Genomic DNA, 14590 nt, shown 5'->3' on the forward strand with positions numbered 1-14590 from the left:
TTTTTAATCCGAAAATAGTTTTTTTGGACTGTAGAAAAATGTATTCAAAATGTCATTTGGATTGAGACTCATGTTGAATAACTACTTTTTAACGCCTCAATGTGACCAAAATTGCCATTTTTACAGACATTTCTCCTACTCAGCTTCTATTTCTACCAATTTCAGGCATTAAAATGACTCTAAACACACGTATTTTAGTTCCAAAAGTGATAATTAACATGCAATAGTCATTTACAGTCAAAAAATTTAAACATACAAAAATTACAATTTCAGACCATCTGGAGAAAGTTCGACAAGTCACCGTTTTTCATCAGAAAATTGATTTTTTTGGACTGTAGACAAATGTATACAAAACGTCATTTGGATTGAGACTCATGTTGAATTACTACTTTTTAAGGCCTCAATGGGACCAAAACTGCCATTTTTACAGACTTTTTCTCCTACTCAGAAGCTTCTATTTCGACCAATTTCAGGCATTAAAATGACTCTAAACACACGTATTTTTGTTCCAAAAGTGATAATTAACATGCAATAGTCATTTACAGTCAAAAAATTAAACATAAAAAAATTACAATTTCTGACCATCTGGAGAAAGTTCGACAGGTCACGGGTCACCGTTTTTCATCAGAAAATTGATTTTTTGGACTGTAGAAAAATGTATTCAAAACGTCATTTGGATTGAGACTCATGTTGAATTACTACTTTTTAAAGCCTCAATGGGACCAAAACTGCCATTTTTACAGACTTTTTCTCCTACTCAAAAGCTTCCATTTCGACCAATTTCAGGCATTTAAATGACTCTAAACGCACTTATTTTAGGTACAAAAGTGATAATTCACATGCAATAGTCATTTACAGTCAAAAACTTACACAATAAAAAATTACCAATTCTGACCATCTGGAGAATGTTCGACAGGTCACGGGTCATCATTTTTCATCCGAAAATTGTTTTTTTGGACTGTAGAAAAATGTATTCAAAATGTCATTTGGATTTTGCCTCATGTTTAATAACTACTTTTTAAACCCTCAATGTGACCAAAATTGCCATTTTTACAGACTTTTTCTCCTACTCAGAAGCTTCTATTTCGACCAATTTCAGGCATTAAAATGACTCTAAACACACTTATTTTAGTTCCAAAAGTGATAATTAACATGCAATAGTCATTTACAGTCAAAAAATTAAAGCAAAAAAAATGACAATTTCTGACCATCTGGAGAAAGTTCGACAGGTCACCGTTTTTCATCAGAAAATTGTTTTTTTGGACTGTAGAAAATTTCATTCAAAATGTCATTTGAATTGAGACTCATGTTGAATTACTACTTTTTAAAGCCTCTATGTGACCAAAATTGCCATTTTTACAGACTTTTTCTCGTACTCAGAAGCTTCTATTTTGACCAATTTCAGGCATTTAAATGACTCTAAACACACTTATTTTAGTTCCAAAAGTGATAATTAACATGCAATAGTCATTTACAGTCAAAAAATTAAACATAAAAAAATTACAATTTCTGACCGTCTGGAGAAAGTTCGACAGGTCACCGTTTTTCATCAGAAAATGGATTTTTTGGGACTGTAGACAAATGTATTCAAAATGTCATTTGGATTGAGACTCATGTTGAATAACTACTTTTTAAAGCCTTAATGTGACCAAAATTGCCATTTTTACAGACTTTTTCTCCTACTCAGAAGCTTCTATTTCGACCAATTTCAGGCATTAAAATGACTCTAAACACGCTTATTTTAGTTCCAAGAGTTCTAATTCACATGCAATAGTCATTTACAGTCAAAAAATTAAACATAAAAAAATTACAATTTCTGACCATCTGGAGAAAGTTCGACAGGTCACGGGTCACCGTTTTTCATCAGAAAATGGATTTTTTGGACTGTAGAAAAATGTATTCAAAATGTCATTTGGATTGTGTCTCATGTTGAATAACTACTTTTTAAAGCCCCAATTTGACCAAAATTGCCATTTTTACAGACTTTTTCTCCTACTCAAAAGCATCTATTTCGACCAATTTCAGGCATTTAAATGACTCTAAACACACTTATTTTAGTTCCAAAAGTGATAATTCACATGCAATAGTCATTTACAGTCAAACACTTACACAACAAAAAAATTACCAATTCTGACCATCTAGAGAATGTTCGACAGGTCACGGGTCATCATTTTTAATCCGAAAATAGTTTTTTTGGACTGTAGAAAAATGTATTCAAAATGTCATTTGGATTGAGACTCATGTTGAATAACTACTGTTTAACGCCTCAATGTGACCAAAATTGCCATTTTTACAGACTTTTTCTCCTACTCAGCTTTTATTTCTACCAATTTCAGGCATTAAAATGACTCTAAACACACTTATTTTAGTTCCAAAAGTGATAATTAACATGCAATAGTCATTTACAGTAAAAAAATTAAACGTAAAAAAATTACAATTTCTGACCATCTGGAGAAAGTTCGACAGGTCACGGTTCACCGTTTTTCATCAGAAAATGGATTTTTTGGAGTGTAGAAAAATGTATTCAAAATGTCATTTGGATTGTGCCTCATGTTGAATAACTATTTTTTAAAGCCTCAATGTGACCAAAATTGCCATTTTTACAGAGTTTTTCTCCTACTCAGAAGCTTCTATTTCGACCAATTTCAGGCATTAAAATGACTCTAAACACACGTATTTTAGTTCCAAAAGTGATAATTAACATGCAATAGTCATTTACAGTCAAAAAATTTAACATACAAAAATTACAATTTCAGACCATCTGGAGAAAGTTCGACAAGTCACCGTTTTTCATCAGAAAATGGATTTTTTTGGACTGTAGACAAATGTATACAAAACGTTATTTGGATTGAGACTCATGTTGAATTACTACTTTTTAAGGCCTCAATGGGACCAAAACTGCCATTTTTACAGACTTTTTCTCCTACTCAGAAGCTTCTATTTCGACCAATTTCAGGCATTAAAATGACTCTAAACACACGTATTTTTGTTGCAAAAGTGATAATTAACATGCAATAGTCATTTACAGTCAAAAAATTAAACATACAAAAATTACAATTTCTGACCATCTGGAGAAAGTTCGACAGGTCACCGTTTTTCATCAGAAAATTGATTTTTTTGGACTGTAGACAAATGTATACAAAACGTCATTTGGATTGAGACTCATGTTGAATTACTACTTTTTAAAGCCTTAATGTGACCAAAATTGCCATTTTTACAGACTTTTTCTCCTACTCAGAAGCTTCTATTTCGACCAATTTCAGGCATTAAAATGACTCTAAACACGCTTATTTTAGTTCCAAGAGTTCTAATTCACATGCAATAGTCATTTACAGTCAAAAAATTAAACATAAAAAAATTACAATTTCTGACCATCTGGAGAAAGTTCGACAGGTCACGGGTCACCGTTTTTCATCAGAAAATTGATTTTTTGGACTGTAGAAAAATGTATTCAAAATGTCATTTGGATTGTGTCTCATGTTGAATAACTACTTTTTAAAGCCCCAATTTGACCAAAATTGCCATTTTTACAGACTTTTTCTCCTACTCAAAAGCATCTATTTCGACCAATTTCAGGCATTTAAATGACTCTAAACACACTTATATTAGTTCCAAAAGTGATAATTCACATGCAATAGTCATTTACAGTTAAAAAATTAAAGTAAAAAAAATTACTATTTCTGACCATCTGGAGAAAGTACGACAGGTCACGGGTCATCGTTTTTCATCACAAAATTGTTTTTTTGGAGTGTAGAAAAATTAATTCAAAATGTCATTTGGATTGAGACTCATGTTGAAATACTACTTTTTAAAGCCTCTATGTGACCAAAATTGCCATTTTTACAGACTTTTTCTCCTACTCAGAAGCTTCTATTTTGACCAATTACAGGCATTTAAATGACTCTAAACACACTTATTTGTGTCCAAGAGTTCTAATTCACATGCAATAGTCATCTACAGTAAAAAAATTAAACGTAAAAAAATTACAATTTCTGACCATCTGGAGAAAGTTCGACAGGTCACAGGTCACCGTTTTTCATCAGAAAATTGATTTTTTGGACTGTAGAAAAATGTATTCAAAACGTCATTTGGATTGAGACTCATGTTGAATTACTACTTTTTAAAGCCTCAATGGGACCAAAACTGCCATTTTTACAGACTTTTTCTCCTACTCAGAAACATCTATTTCTACCAATTTCAGGCATTAAAAGGACTCTAAACACACTTATTTTAGTTCCAAAAGTGATAATTCACATGCAATAGTCATTAACAGTCAAAAAACTTAAAGCTAAAAAAATGACAATTTCTGACCATCTGCAGAAAGTTCGACAGGTCACGGGTCATCGTTTTTCATCAGAAAATTGTTTTTTTGGACTGTAGAAAATTTCATTCAAAATGTCATTTGAATTGAGACTCATGTTGAATTACTACTTTTTAAAGCCTCTATGTGACCAAAATTGCCATTTTTACAGACTTTTTCTCGTACTCAGAAGCTTCTATTTTGACCAATTTCAGGCATTAAAATGACAATAAACACAATTATTTTAGTTCCAAGAGTTCTAATTCACATGCAATAGTCATTTACAGTAAAAAAATTAAACATAAAAAAATTACAATTTCTGACCATCTGGAGAAAGTTCGACAGGTCACGGGTCACCGTTTTTCATCAGAAAATGGATTTTTTGGACTGTAGAAAAATGTATTCAAAATGTCATTTGGATTGTGTCTCATGTTGAATAACTACTTTTTAAAGCCCCAATTTGACCAAAATTGCCATTTTTACAGACTTTTTCTCCTACTCAAAAGCATCTATTTCGACCAATTTCAGGCATTTAAATGACTCTAAACACACTTATTTTAGTTCCAAAAGTGATAATTAACATGCAATAGTCATTTACAGTCAAACACTTACACAACAAATAAATTACCAATTCTGACCATCTAGAGAATGTTCGACAGGTCACGGGTCATCATTTTTAATCCGAAAATAGTTTTTTTGGACTGTAGAAAAATGTATTCAAAATGTCATTTGGATTGAGACTCATGTTGAATAACTACTGTTTAACGCCTCAATGTGACCAAAATTGCCATTTTTACAGACTTTTTCTCCTACTCAGCTTTTATTTCTACCAATTTCAGGCATTAAAATGACTCTAAACACACTTATTTTAGTTCCAAAAGTGATAATTAACATGCAATAGTCATTTACAGTAAAAAAATTAAACATAAAAAAATTACAATTTCTGACCATCTGGAGAAAGTTCGACAGGTCACGGTTCACCGTTTTTCATCAGAAAATGGATTTTTTGGACTGTAGAAAAATGTATTCAAAATGTCATTTGGATTGTGCCTCATGTTGAATAACTATTTTTTAAAGCCTCAATGTGACCAAAATTGCCATTTTTACAGAGTTTTTCTCCTACTCAGAAGCTTCTATTTCGACCAATTTCAGGCATTAAAATGACTCTAAACACACGTATTTTAGTTCCAAAAGTGATAATTAACATGCAATAGTCATTTACAGTCAAAAAATTTAACATACAAAAATTACAATTTCAGACCATCTGGAGAAAGTTCGACAAGTCACCGTTTTTCATCAGAAAATGGATTTTTTTGGACTGTAGACAAATGTATACAAAACGTCATTTGGATTGAGACTCATGTTGAATTACTACTTTTTAAGGCCTCAATGGGACCAAAACTGCCATTTTTACAGACTTTTTCTCCTACTCAGAAGCTTCTATTTCGACCAATTTCAGGCATTAAAATGACTCTAAACACACGTATTTTTGTTGCAAAAGTGATAATTAACATGCAATAGTCATTTACAGTCAAAAAATTAAACATACAAAAATTACAATTTCTGACCATCTGGAGAAAGTTCGACAGGTCACCGTTTTTCATCAGAAAATGGATTTTTTTGGACTGTAGACAAATGTATACAAAACGTCATTTGGATTGAGACTCATGTTGAATTACTACTTTTTAAAGCCTTAATGTGACCAAAATTGCCATTTTTACAGACTTTTTCTCCTACTCAGAAGCTTCTATTTCGACCAATTTCAGGCATTAAAATGACTCTAAACACGCTTATTTTAGTTCCAAGAGTTCTAATTCACATGCAATAGTCATTTACAGTCAAAAAATTAAACATAAAAAAATTACAATTTCTGACCATCTGGAGAAAGTTCGACAGGTCACGGGTCACCGTTTTTCATCAGAAAATTGATTTTTTGGACTGTAGAAAAATGTATTCAAAATGTCATTTGGATTGTGTCTCATGTTGAATAACTACTTTTTAAAGCCCCAATTTGACCAAAATTGCCATTTTTACAGACTTTTTCTCCTACTCAAAAGCATCTATTTCGACCAATTTCAGGCATTTAAATGACTCTAAACACACTTATATTAGTTCCAAAAGTGATAATTCACATGCAATAGTCATTTACAGTTAAAAAATTAAAGTAAAAAAAATTACTATTTCTGACCATCTGGAGAAAGTACGACAGGTCACGGGTCATCGTTTTTCATCACAAAATTGTTTTTTTGGAGTGTAGAAAAATTAATTCAAAATGTCATTTGGATTGAGACTCATGTTGAAATACTACTTTTTAAAGCCTCTATGTGACCAAAATTGCCATTTTTACAGACTTTTTCTCCTACTCAGAAGCTTCTATTTTGACCAATTACAGGCATTTAAATGACTCTAAACACACTTATTTTTGTCCAAGAGTTCTAATTCACATGCAATAGTCATCTACAGTAAAAAAATTAAACGTAAAAAAATTACAATTTCTGACCATCTGGAGAAAGTTCGACAGGTCACGGGTCACCGTTTTTCATCAGAAAATTGATTTTTTGGACTGTAGAAAAATGTATTCAAAACGTCATTTGGATTGAGACTCATGTTGAATTACTACTTTTTAAAGCCTCAATGGGACCAAAACTGCCATTTTTACAGACTTTTTCTCCTACTCAGAAACATCTATTTCTACCAATTTCAGGCATTAAAAGGACTCTAAACACACTTATTTTAGTTCCAAAAGTGATAATTCACATGCAATAGTCATTAACAGTCAAAAAACTTAAAGCTAAAAAAATGACAATTTCTGACCATCTGCAGAAAGTTCGACAGGTCACGGGTCATCGTTTTTCATCAGAAAATTGTTTTTTTGGACTGTAGAAAATTTCATTCAAAATGTCATTTGAATTGAGACTCATGTTGAATTACTACTTTTTAAAGCCTCTATGTGACCAAAATTGCCATTTTTACAGACTTTTTCTCGTACTCAGAAGCTTCTATTTTGACCAATTTCAGGCATTAAAATGACTATAAACACAATTATTTTAGTTCCAAGAGTTCTAATTCACATGCAATAGTCATTTACAGTAAAAAAATTAAACATAAAAAAATTACAATTTCTGACCATCTGGAGAAAGTTCGACAGGTCACGGGTCACCGTTTTTCATCAGAAAATGGATTTTTTGGACTGTAGAAAAATGTATTCAAAATGTCATTTGGATTGTGTCTCATGTTGAATAACTACTTTTTAAAGCCCCAATTTGACCAAAATTGCCATTTTTACAGACTTTTTCTCCTACTCAAAAGCATCTATTTCGACCAATTTCAGGCATTTAAATGACTCTAAACACACTTATTTTAGTTCCAAAAGTGATAATTAACATGCAATAGTCATTTACAGTCAAAAACTTACACAACAAAAAAATTACCAATTCTGACCATCTAGAGAATGTTCGACAGGTCACGGGTCATCATTTTTAATCCGAAAATAGTTTTTTTGGACTGTAGAAAAATGTTTTCAAAATGTCATTTGGATTGAGACTCATGTTGAATAACTACTGTTTAACGCCTCAATGTGACCAAAATTGCCATTTTTACAGACTTTTTCTCCTACTCAGCTTTTATTTCTACCAATTTCAGGCATTAAAATGACTCTAAACACACTTATTTTAGTTCCAAAAGTGATAATTAACATGCAATAGTCATTTACAGTAAAAAAATTAAACGTAAAAAAATTACAATTTCTGACCATCTGGAGAAAGTTCGACAGGTCACGGTTGACCGTTTTTCATCAGAAAATGGATTTTGTGGACTGTAGAAAAATGTATTCAAAATGTCATTTGGATTGTGCCTCATGTTGAATAACTATTTTTTAAAGCCTCAATGTGACCAAAATTGCCATTTTTACAGAGTTTTTCTCCTACTCAGAAGCTTCTATTTCGACCAATTTCAGGCATTAAAATGACTCTAAACACACGTATTTTAGTTCCAAAAGTGATAATTAACATGCAATAGTCATTTACAGTCAAAAAATTTAACATACAAAAATTACAATTTCAGACCATCTGGAGAAAGTTCGACAAGTCACCGTTTTTCATCAGAAAATGGATTTTTTTGGACTGTAGACAAATGTATACAAAACGTCATTTGGATTGAGACTCATGTTGAATTACTACTTTTTAAGGCCTCAATGGGACCAAAACTGCCATTTTTACAGACTTTTTCTCCTACTCAGAAGCTTCTATTTCGACCAATTTCAGGCATTAAAATGACTCTAAACACACGTATTTTTGTTGCAAAAGTGATAATTAACATGCAATAGTCATTTACAGTCAAAAAATTAAACATACAAAAATTACAATTTCTGACCATCTGGAGAAAGTTCGACAGGTCACCGTTTTTCATCAGAAAATGGATTTTTTTGGACTGTAGACAAATGTATACAAAACGTCATTTGGATTGAGACTCATGTTGAATTACTACTTTTTAAAGCCTCAATGGGACCAAAACTGCCATTTTTACAGACTTTTTCTCCTACTCAAAAGCTTCTATTTCGACCAATTTCAGGCATTTAAATGACTCTAAACACACTTATTTTAGTTCCAAAAGTGATAATTAACATGCAATAGTCATTTACAGTCAAAAACTTACACAACAAAAAAATTACCAATTCTGACCATCTAGAGAATGTTCGACAGGTCACGGGTCATCATTTTTAATCCGAAAATAGTTTTTTTGGACTGTAGAAAAATGTTTTCAAAATGTCATTTGGATTGAGACTCATGTTGAATAACTACTGTTTAACGCCTCAATGTGACCAAAATTGCCATTTTTACAGACTTTTTCTCCTACTCAGCTTTTATTTCTACCAATTTCAGGCATTAAAATGACTCTAAACACACTTATTTTAGTTCCAAAAGTGATAATTAACATGCAATAGTCATTTACAGTAAAAAAATTAAACGTAAAAAAATTACAATTTCTGACCATCTGGAGAAAGTTCGACAGGTCACGGTTGACCGTTTTTCATCAGAAAATGGATTTTGTGGACTGTAGAAAAATGTATTCAAAATGTCATTTGGATTGTGCCTCATGTTGAATAACTATTTTTTAAAGCCTCAATGTGACCAAAATTGCCATTTTTACAGAGTTTTTCTCCTACTCAGAAGCTTCTATTTCGACCAATTTCAGGCATTAAAATGACTCTAAACACACGTATTTTAGTTCCAAAAGTGATAATTAACATGCAATAGTCATTTACAGTCAAAAAATTTAACATACAAAAATTACAATTTCAGACCATCTGGAGAAAGTTCGACAAGTCACCGTTTTTCATCAGAAAATGGATTTTTTTGGACTGTAGACAAATGTATACAAAACGTCATTTGGATTGAGACTCATGTTGAATTACTACTTTTTAAGGCCTCAATGGGACCAAAACTGCCATTTTTACAGACTTTTTCTCCTACTCAGAAGCTTCTATTTCGACCAATTTCAGGCATTAAAATGACTCTAAACACACGTATTTTTGTTGCAAAAGTGATAATTAACATGCAATAGTCATTTACAGTCAAAAAATTAAACATACAAAAATTACAATTTCTGACCATCTGGAGAAAGTTCGACAGGTCACCGTTTTTCATCAGAAAATGGATTTTTTTGGACTGTAGACAAATGTATACAAAACGTCATTTGGATTGAGACTCATGTTGAATTACTACTTTTTAAAGCCTCAATGGGACCAAAACTGCCATTTTTACAGACTTTTTCTCCTACTCAAAAGCTTCTATTTCGACCAATTTCAGGCATTTAAATGACTCTAAACGCACTTAGTTTAGTTACAAAAGTGATAATTCACATGCAATAGTCATTTATAGTCAAAAACTTACACAATAAAAAATTACCAATTCTGACCATCTGGAGAATGTTCGACAGGTCACGGGTCATCATTTTTCATCCGAAAATTGTTTTTTTCGACTGTAGAAAAATGTATTCAAAATGTCATTTGGATTTTGCCTCATGTTTAATAACTACTTTTTAAACCCTCAATGTGACCAAAATTGCCATTTTTACAGACTTTTTCTCCTACTCAGAAGCTTCTATTTCGACCAATTTCAGGCATTAAAATGACTCTAAACACACTTATTTTAGTTCCAAAAGTTATAATTAACATGCAATAGTCATTTACAGTCAAAAAATTACAGCTAAAAAAATGACAATTTCTGACCATCTGGAGAAAGTTCGACAGGTCACGGGTCATCGTTTTTCATCAGAAAATTGTTTTTTTGGACTGTAGAAAAATTCATTCAAAATGTCATTTGGATTGAGACTCATGTTGAATTACTACTTTTTAAAGCCTCTATGTGACCAAAATTGCCATTTTTACAGACTTTTTCTCGTACTCAGAAGCTTCTATTTTGACCAATTTCAGGCATTAAAATGACTATAAACACGCTTATTTTAGTTCCAAGAGTTCCAATTCACATGCAATAGTCATTTACAGTCAAAAAATTAAACATAAAAAAATTACAATTTCTGACCATCTGGAGAAAGTTCGACAGGTCACGGGTCACCGTTTTTCATCAGAAAATGGATTTTTTGGACTGTAGAAAAATGTATTCAAAATGTCATTTGGATTGTGTCTCATGTTGAATAACTACTTTTTAAATCCCCAATTTGACCAAAATTGCCATTTTTACAGACTTTTTCTCCTACTCAAAAGCATCTATTTCGACCAATTTCAGGCATTTAAATGACTCTAAACACACTTATTTTAGTTCCAAAAGTGATAATTAACATGCAATAGTCATTTACAGTCAAAAACTTACACAACAAAAAAATTACCAATTCTGACCATCTAGAGAATGTTCGACAGGTCACGGGTCATCATTTTTAATCCGAAAATAGTTTTTTTGGACTGTAGAAAAATGTATTCAAAATGTCATTTGGATTGAGACTCATGTTGAATAACTACTGTTTAACGCCTCAATGTGACCAAAATTGCCATTTTTACAGACTTTTTCTCCTACTCAGCTTTTATTTCTACCAATTTCAGGCATTAAAATGACTCTAAACACACGTATTTTAGTTCCAAAATTGATAATTAACATGCAATAGTCATTTACAGTCAAAAAATTAAACATACAAAAATTACAATTTCTGACCATCTGGAGAAAGTTCGACAGGTCACCGTTTTTCATCAGAAAATGGATTTTTTTGGACTGTAGACAAATGTATACAAAACGTCATTTGGATTGAGACTCATGTTGAATTACTACTTTTTAAAGCCTTAATGTGACCAAAATTGCCATTTTTACAGACTTTTTCTCCTACTCAGAAGCTTCTATTTCGACCAATTTCAGGCATTAAAATGACTCTAAACACGCTTATTTTAGTTCCAAGAGTTCTAATTCACATGCAATAGTCATATACAGTCAAAAAATTAAACATAAAAAAATTACAATTTCTGACCATCTGGAGAAAGTTCGACAGGTCACGGGTCACCGTTTTTCATCAGAAAATTGATTTTTTGGACTGTAGAAAAATGTATTCAAAACGTCATTTGGATTGAGACTCATGTTGAATTACTACTTTTTAAAGCCTCAATGGGACCAAAACTGCCATTTTTACAGACTTTTTCTCCTACTCAAAAGCATCTATTTCGACCAATTTCAGGCATTTAAATGACTCTAAACACACTTATATTAGTTCCAAAAGTGATAATTCACATGCAATAGTCATTTACAGTTAAAAAATTAAAGTAAAAAAAATTACTATTTCTGACCATCTGGAGAAAGTACGACAGGTCACGGGTCATCGTTTTTCATCACAAAATTGTTTTTTTGGAGTGTAGAAAAATTAATTCAAAATGTCATTTGGATTGAGACTCATGTTGAAATACTACTTTTTAAAGCCTCTATGTGACCAAAATTGCCATTTTTACAGACTTTTTCTCCTACTCAGAAGCTTCTATTTTGACCAATTACAGGCATTTAAATGACTCTAAACACACTTATTTTTGCCCAAGAGTTCTAATTCACATGCAATAGTCATCTACAGTAAAAAAATTAAACGTAAAAAAATTACAATTTCTGACCATCTGGAGAAAGTTCGACAGGTCACAGGTCACCGTTTTTCATCAGAAAATTGATTTTTTGGACTGTAGAAAAATGTATTCAAAACGTCATTTGGATTGAGACTCATGTTGAATTACTACTTTTTAAAGCCTCAATGGGACCAAAACTGCCATTTTTACAGACTTTTTCTCCTACTCAGAAACATCTATTTCTACCAATTTCAGGCATTAAAAGGAATCTAAACACACTTATTTTAGTTCCAAAAGTGATAATTCACATGCAATAGTCATTAACAGTCAAAAAACTTAAAGCTAAAAAAATGACAATTTCTGACCATCTGCAGAAAGTTCGACAGGTCACGGGTCATCGTTTTTCATCAGAAAATTGTTTTTTTGGACTGTAGAAAATTTCATTCAAAATGTCATTTGAATTGAGACTCATGTTGAATTACTACTTTTTAAAGCCTCTATGTGACCAAAATTGCCATTTTTACAGACTTTTTCTCGTACTCAGAAGCTTCTATTTTGACCAATTTCAGGCATTAAAATGACTATAAACACAATTATTTTAGTTCCAAGAGTTCTAATTCACATGCAATAGTCATTTACAGTAAAAAAATTAAACATAAAAAAATTACAATTTCTGACCATCTGGAGAAAGTTCGACAGGTCACGGGTCACCGTTTTTCATCAGAAAATGGATTTTTTGGACTGTAGAAAAATGTATTCAAAATGTCATTTGGATTGTGTCTCATGTTGAATAACTACTTTTTAAAGCCCCAATTTGACCAAAATTGCCATTTTTACAGACTTTTTCTCCTACTCAAAAGCATCTATTTCGACCAATTTCAGGCATTTAAATGACTCTAAACACACTTATTTTAGTTCCAAAAGTGATAATTAACATGCAATAGTCATTTACAGTCAAACACTTACACAACAAATAAATTACCAATTCTGACCATCTAGAGAATGTTCGACAGGTCACGGGTCATCATTTTTAATCCGAAAATAGTTTTTTTGGACTGTAGAAAAATGTATTCAAAATGTCATTTGGATTGAGACTCATGTTGAATAACTACTGTTTAACACCTCAATGTGACCAAAATTGCCATTTTTACAGACTTTTTCTCCTACTCAGCTTTTATTTCTACCAATTTCAGGCATTAAAATGACTCTAAACACACTTATTTTAGTTCCAAAAGTGATAATTAACATGCAATAGTCATTTACAGTAAAAAAATTAAACATAAAAAAATTACAATTTCTGACCATCTGGAGAAAGTTCGACAGGTCACGGTTCACCGTTTTTCATCAGAAAATGGATTTTTTGGACTGTAGAAAAATGTATTCAAAATGTCATTTGGATTGTGCCTCATGTTGAATAACTATTTTTTAAAGCCTCAATGTGACCAAAATTGCCATTTTTACAGAGTTTTTCTCCTACTCAGAAGCTTCTATTTCGACCAATTTCAGGCATTAAAATGACTCTAAACACACGTATTTTAGTTCCAAAAGTGATAATTAACATGCAATAGTCATTTACAGTCAAAAAATTTAACATACAAAAATTACAATTTCAGACCATCTGGAGAAAGTTCGACAAGTCACCGTTTTTCATCAGAAAATGGATTTTTTTGGACTGTAGACAAATGTATACAAAACGTCATTTGGATTGAGACTCATGTTGAATTACTACTTTTTAAGGCCTCAATGGGACCAAAACTGCCATTTTTACAGACTTTTTCTCCTACTCAGAAGCTTCTATTTCGACCAATTTCAGGCATTAAAATGACTCTAAACACACGTATTTTTGTTGCAAAAGTGATAATTAACATGCAATAGTCATTTACAGTCAAAAAATTAAACATACAAAAATTACAATTTCTGACCATCTGGAGAAAGTTCGACAGGTCACCGTTTTTCATCAGAAAATGGATTTTTTTGGACTGTAGACAAATGTATACAAAACGTCATTTGGATTGAGACTCATGTTGAATTACTACTTTTTAAAGCCTTAATGTGACCAAAATTGCCATTTTTACAGACTTTTTCTCCTACTCAGAAGCTTCTATTTCGACCAATTTCAGGCATTAAAATGACTCTAAACACGCTTATTTTAGTTCCAAGAGTTCTAATTCACATGCAATAGTCATTTACAGTCAAAAAATTAAACATAAAAAAATTACAATTTCTGACCATCTGGAGAAAGT

The sequence above is a fragment of the Triturus cristatus genome, chromosome 8 (genome assembly GCF_964204655.1).
Source record: "Triturus cristatus chromosome 8, aTriCri1.1, whole genome shotgun sequence".
NCBI lineage: Eukaryota > Metazoa > Chordata > Amphibia > Caudata > Salamandridae > Triturus > Triturus cristatus.